The sequence below is a fragment of the Homalodisca vitripennis genome, unplaced genomic scaffold, assembly GCF_021130785.1.
Source record: "Homalodisca vitripennis isolate AUS2020 unplaced genomic scaffold, UT_GWSS_2.1 ScUCBcl_2546;HRSCAF=7429, whole genome shotgun sequence".
Taxonomy (NCBI): domain Eukaryota; kingdom Metazoa; phylum Arthropoda; class Insecta; order Hemiptera; family Cicadellidae; genus Homalodisca; species Homalodisca vitripennis.
In genome coordinates this window covers 38,422-45,158 of record NW_025778655.1, presented here as the reverse complement: position 1 = coordinate 45,158, position 6,737 = coordinate 38,422, and the positions used below count along the sequence as shown (strand labels likewise).

At 28.6% G+C, this 6,737-nt stretch overlaps 1 long non-coding RNA gene across 1 annotated transcript; it reads left to right on the top strand.

Moving 5' to 3' along the window:
• The first annotated feature begins 302 nt into the window (after positions 1-302).
• On the top strand, positions 303-4,103 carry LOC124372103. Its single transcript, XR_006923309.1, has 3 exons — positions 303-429; positions 1,653-1,794; positions 3,982-4,103. It is a non-coding gene; the product is annotated as an uncharacterized LOC124372103 (long non-coding RNA).
• Positions 4,104-6,737: the final 2,634 nt, after the last annotated feature.

Genomic DNA, 6,737 nt, shown 5'->3' with positions numbered 1-6,737 from the left:
TTGCTATGAAAGAGCAACTAAATATTATGTACCATAAACGTGCCTGGAAACTACAAAATGTACTCATGTCATGCACGCAACTTCTACCAATGCTTGATATCCATTTATATGTCTTTCTTTACATTCAATAAAATTTACCTACTGTTTTATAGCGTTCTTTCGTGCTGCAATGTCCAACAGGCTTATCGTACTAGTGACTAAGAACAAAGCTAATAACACCCATAAATAATTCAAATGCAATGTGTGGTAGTACATAATAGCTTATACGTAGTATTCTTCGTTAATACCTATCCCTGAAGAGCCCGTAATTTAACATCTTAGAGTTTAAAGGTTGCCTATATACAATGTTGTATGTATTATTTTGCATGTCGTTGTTACTAACCTTCATAATCAGTGTTCGGGCATGCCCTCTAGAATATGAAAGCACAGGTAAGATTTTTTATAACTTCTTGATAGACATAGTGGCTTATGGATCAATAATCATTAGATCCCTAATAAGAAAAATCTTCAGCTACAATACAACGTATATTAATTTAAACAAACTCTCCAATAATATAAGTTTTTATTTCTATGAGGCCTTTTATACTCAATGAGAACATTTTCTGACCCACACAGTTGTGTCCGGATGTTCTCATTGAGTACGAAAGGCCTTAAAAATATAAAAAACTTATATTATTGGAGAGTTTGTTTACAATTAACATATAATTTCCAATAAGAAAATAGCTTCATAAATGTACAATACACGTGTTATACAAATGCTTGATTGTCTTAATTTATTATGTGGCATTCGCTTTAATATATTTTATTTAAAAAATAAAAATATAGTTTTAATGTAGTATACATTCTTAGCTTTTTTAAAGGAATTTACAAGTTTTTGAATTGGCTTGTATTTTTACTTACGATTATTACAATAAACTTGAATTATAAATATTCAGTTTGGGTTACAGAATTCTATAAATTGAAAGAAGTTCAGCTGAATAATGAAATGTTAATTCTTTGAATACATTTTTAAAATAAAACTATTACTATACACAAAAGATATATTAAAAATATAGTATCAGTATATTTGGATATAATTTAATATGTTTTCTCTAAACTTTTAGGATATAAAAAAAACACTTTCTTAAAAAGAGACACTGTCTTTATTTTACGAGTTCAATATAACTTTTTCTTATTTCATTCTTATTCTTGTTCTGTAGATGAATAGGACAGAAAAATCTTGTTTAAGTCCTGTGTAAGAAAATAAAGTTTATTACCAAGTTCTTTCCATTTTGTGCGTCTTAAATCATAGAATGTTACAAAAAATGTATTTAATTAAAGCCTCTTGTGGTTATTCATTTTTTTTTATTTATGAAAAAACTAAGCAACTAAATTTCCTAGTAAGTTCACCCTTTTCAATCGGCAACCTCTCCCTAAATAAGTCATGTTAAACTAGTTATTCTGCACCATACAAAGCGCTTTGGTATTTGTATTCGGGTATACTCAGGTTTTCAAATATGCTATCATAAAATATGCTATAGGGCGAAGTATAAGCAGTGTTGATTTTAAGTATAGGCGATAAATTTTTATTGACGCAATGATCGTTTTACTAGTATTGATACAATCTATTTCCAGTTGTAGTACATTAAATGAGTTTCTGCATATTTCTATAGATGGAACAGAACTGAACAATACGCTACTTCTGTTGAATGACACTGATATCGAAGATAGAACTGTTATAACTAACAGGCGAATCCTCTGGCCATCGTCATCATCTGGACTTGTTTTTTATTCCATACGTAAATGCCAACCTTGGTAAGTGTGATAAATACAAATAGACATAATCTAATATTAAACCAATATATTAACTAATTTTAAACTCGTAAATTTTAAAGTTAAAAATGTTAAACTACACGTATAGTTTTGTTAGCTGAGACGCATAAAATTAACATTCAAGGGTCCATACATGCTTTAAAAAAAAACGATAACGTGCCGTAATTAGACAATTTTTATCACTGGATGTGATATAAATACATAAATAATATACATAATAGCATAAATAATGCAATTAAGAATTATATTGTATAAAGATAACTGTACACCGTACATTTGGAGAGCTTTTACATTCTCTGTTTTATACACGTGTCATTGTTTGCTTGTATTGAAGGGTTAAGCCAAAAAAGTATTTTAAAAAATCATTTAATTATTAATTGTTACTGTTTAATTAAATTTAAATATTTGTACGACCTGTAAACATTTGACAAAGTGAAATTTTGGCTTAAAGAAGTTTTAATTTCGAAATACTCATTATGAAAATATGACGAATATTATTATCTGCCATGTCATTATATTAGCTTATAAATAAGAATGAATCGCTTAAAGTGTTGCTTAGCGCTAATCTTGAGATCGGCTAGACAGAAATTTTTATTATTTAAGATATGTCTAACACAAGGAAAGTGTTTATGAAGATAAAGATCTAAGAGTTTTCAGGAGTTATTTAGAATCCGGACAAATATTATGATAATATTAATGAACTTAATACAATTAATTGAACTGATACCAAACAAGTTTAAATTAAAATTTTACTAAATAATATACACTCTGCTAGATCAATAGTGCAATAAAGATTGCTATATACATTTACTATCTAATTCTTAAACAAAATATTACTCCAGTTAAGAATATAAAACCTGTAACGTATTGTAAATACTACATAATGTCTGTTATAAAAAACGAACTTAAAGTTTAACGTCCTGGTAGCTAAAGAAAAAAAAACAGAGGGATGGACACTCATATGTCTTAATATTCAATTCTTTCTCAGCCTACAGTCTGAAAAAAAACCTTTTATCACACAAACACTTAATGTGAACGATTATTGCAAATTTAAATTAACATGGTAAGTGTTATGTAATAAACACATAACGCCGGAATTGAATATAAACGGCTGATATAAGAACGTTGTTCCGTACACTGGATTTACACAATAAAAGTAAGTACTATTGCCACTGAATAGGAAGCATGTTCTGACCAGATTCAATGCCCATTGGACTCTCTGCATGCTATTAACCATGAACAGTGAGATAATATGTACTTAATTTACCATTGTGCCATTTGAAAATATCATAGGGCTCCGTCATAAGTGCATTCACTAACAAGGCTAAAGACATAGATTTTGAATATTGTATGCGATGCAATGGGAAAATGCTAGTATAAAGTAAAAGTAAAGTAAATATGAATTATTTTACCATACGAAATTAGGGCCAAGAAGGCCTCTCTAACACTTAACCTGCGGACCAACGGCCTTAAAGGTGAGTTCTGAACCACCATCAATGTTTGGGCAGGCGGGCTGCTTGCAAGGAAGGGTACTCATCAAAGCAGCAGCCGCTCTCGACGTTGCTTGTTCCGGTTATCTTGCGATAACCGTTGTACCCAATTACACTGCCCCATTAAAAACCGTATAACATGGTTTTAAAACAGAAATTTATTGAAATGAAAAATATTCTTGCATAATGTACTTAAGTTGGCTTAAATAGAGTTAACTGCTTTAAAATTCTTTTAAATTGAAGGTTAGTACAAGAGTTATTATTATGTAATGATAAAAATGACTGCATTCACAGATGTTGTTTTGTTTTGCTTTTTAAGATCAAAGTCCAGCCGTTAGACGCAAGTACCCGAGTATAACATATATATCAGTGCCAGCAATCAAATACCATTTTCTCGTAATAGTTTCCACTGTATTAATGAAATTTTGAAGTAATAAACGTCATATGATGATTGAGAAATGTTGCATATTTACTGTACTTAATTCCGTGCGTTTTCATGTACTTGTATTGTTATTGACGGAATTCCTTAATTATAGAACGTATTATTTGGAACAGCTATAGGCTTAGAATTTATATTTATTCAATTATAAAAGTGTAATAACTACACAATAATGATTAATATATCTGTTTAATTATTTATATAACCTTTATTATTGAGTTTCTTACATTTATTTTCCAGAACCTAGAGTGGTAAATCTTCTAAGACATTATATTGAACAGTTCAGTCTCCATTCGTGTATACGCTGGGTTCCAAGAACACATGAAAGGGATTATGTTGTGTTCACAAGAGGCAACTGGGGGGTCCGATCGTTGTTTCGCTATGATTGGCAGGACTTGGAGGGCCACAACATGTTAATATATCTGAAAGGTGTTTGCATTTTTACAAACAGCGCCCAGATGTGCATAACATACCTCACGAAATGTTGCATGCATTGGGCTTCGTACACGAACATCAAAGAAGAGACCGTGAGTGTTACATAGAAGTTTTTGGTAAGTTTTAGAATTTCTTAATTGAAAATATGGTTCTTTTATTTTGGTATATATATGTTCGTTAATTTAATATGTTTTATCTACCTGGAAACTTCCCATTCCATTTGAAAATCTACAATAAATCAGTGAAATTGTCGTTTAAATCACTGATTGAATTTGCTTAAAATAATATTTATTAAGATGTTAAAACAGCTAAAACAAGAATAACTAAATATATTTTGACACGTGATCAAGTTTATTTAAATTGAATTTATCTGTCCTATATCATTATAATTTAGCTTTATAAAACGTGAACATACTGCATCACATTTGTATGTTATGTGAGCCGTTTTTGTAAGCTATTAGTTTTAACATCAATTTGTTTTACTTTTATCATGTCGAAATGTTTATATTGAAATTATATTATGTTTTATACTGAAGCTAACCGAATTAATCTTATTTTTATTTGATAGTTTTAGAAACATACTCCATGTTATATGATTTTAACTACACTGCGATTGCTCATATTATGACGAAATAAGCCAACATGCAAAAAAACCATTAGTAGTAAGTACAGTTAATCATTGTATAAAAGTTAAGTGCATATTCTGATTTAATCTTATACCTATATCAGAAATACAATCATAAATACTGGTGTATGACTACTTCAACATTAAAATACTGGGTCTATTTTATTGTAATGCATGGGGTCAGCAAAAAATGTGGGTTTTTTAAAATAACAGCTGTACATCAGCATATTCAATTCAGAATGAACAATTTAAAAACTATCCGTATATGCATTGAGTGTCAAAAACCATTCCCTCATTTTATAGGCTGGAGAAATAAGTACTATTGGTTTAAGTTCATGCCTTCAAAATTTAAATGCTATAATTTTTAAATGCTATAAATTGTATTTTTCCAGGACGTGCAACTTCAGGACTACAACAACAGAATATATACAAACTTTTTGGGACTGATACTACCTTCCCATTTGACATTCACAGTGTGATGCAGTACCGGGCCAGCTCGATTTTTAGATCATTGGTAATTTATCTTTGGATAGTTGAAGTTTAGATTTAAATATTTTTAGTATTTATTGAAATAAAAAATAACAATGAAAAGAAAAATATATAAACATGCTCATTGTAAAAGCTAAGTTAATTTTGTTTAACTGATTCCCTTATATAACCAGGAAAAAGTTTGTGTCGTTTATTTTTACTATAATATTCATATACTTTAGGTAACAAAAACTATTAATAATAAAATAGACAACAAATTAGGCATTAAGGTAAAAAAAAATTAATAAGAAGTAAAGTGGCTATATCTTGGAACTACAATTGGAATAATCCACATGTATATACTAAATTTGGGAGGATGATAAATTTAGTATACAATAAACGAAAAAAACTCTTCAGTACTGAAAGCTAGAAGAGTTTCTGTCTTGAAAACTATTAAATTCTTGTAACATATGATGACACGTCTAAAAAAGTTTGGCGTAAATAAATCAACTAATGAGTTATATAAAAATTGCACACAGTGTACAGTTTTTAAATCATTCAACGATTTTGTTTTATATATATATATATATATATATATATATATATATCAATGTTCGTGTGTATAAGATACATTGTCTTTTGTTTAACCTAAGTCTAGTAAAAGAAATTATATTCAGGTTAGTAGATTTGAACTTTAGAACGCCATTTTTTAAACATATTTCCAACAAAAATAGGAAGCAAAGAAATATTAAAAACACACAAATTTTTATTAAAATGGGGTTTCCCTAAATTTATTTAATAAAGTTTTACATCAAGCATAGTATTATATTGGGTTGAGTTAATTAAATTTCTTCAATAACTAGTGAAGTTATTTCTTTGGGAAACATTTCCTTTTTCAAAATTGAATCATGTAATTTTTTTACTAATTATTATCCAAACATAGAATCTATGATTGTGATCTATATTACTGGTTTATTTATTAATATTTATTTATTTATCTTATTTTTATTTATTAATCTTTTTTCTGATTAATCTTTATTTCATTAACTTTTCTTCAATGAGAATCTTGCAAAAACTTCTGTAAGAACATGAATATCTTTCAGAATAAACTAAACAGTGTCTATACATATATTACAATTACTTTGTAATCAGTTGCAGCAATTACAATACCGGGACTTGCGTGTTAGCAAGTTGGCAATGCATACCTTTTAAAGTACTTAAAGAAAACATATTTTGTATATCCTTAGAATAGACATATTCACACGAACAAATTTTAAATGATGCTTTAATTAAATATTAGTATATAATTGATGACGTATTAAACTTACCATAATGCTTATTTTGGTAAATCCAAATGCGGGGCACGAAAACATTTGAATCTATTTAAAATAAATTGAACAAAAAATAATCAGATGTTAAGTTATTGTGTAGAACTGTGTGAGATGAGATGACACAAGATCCCGCAATA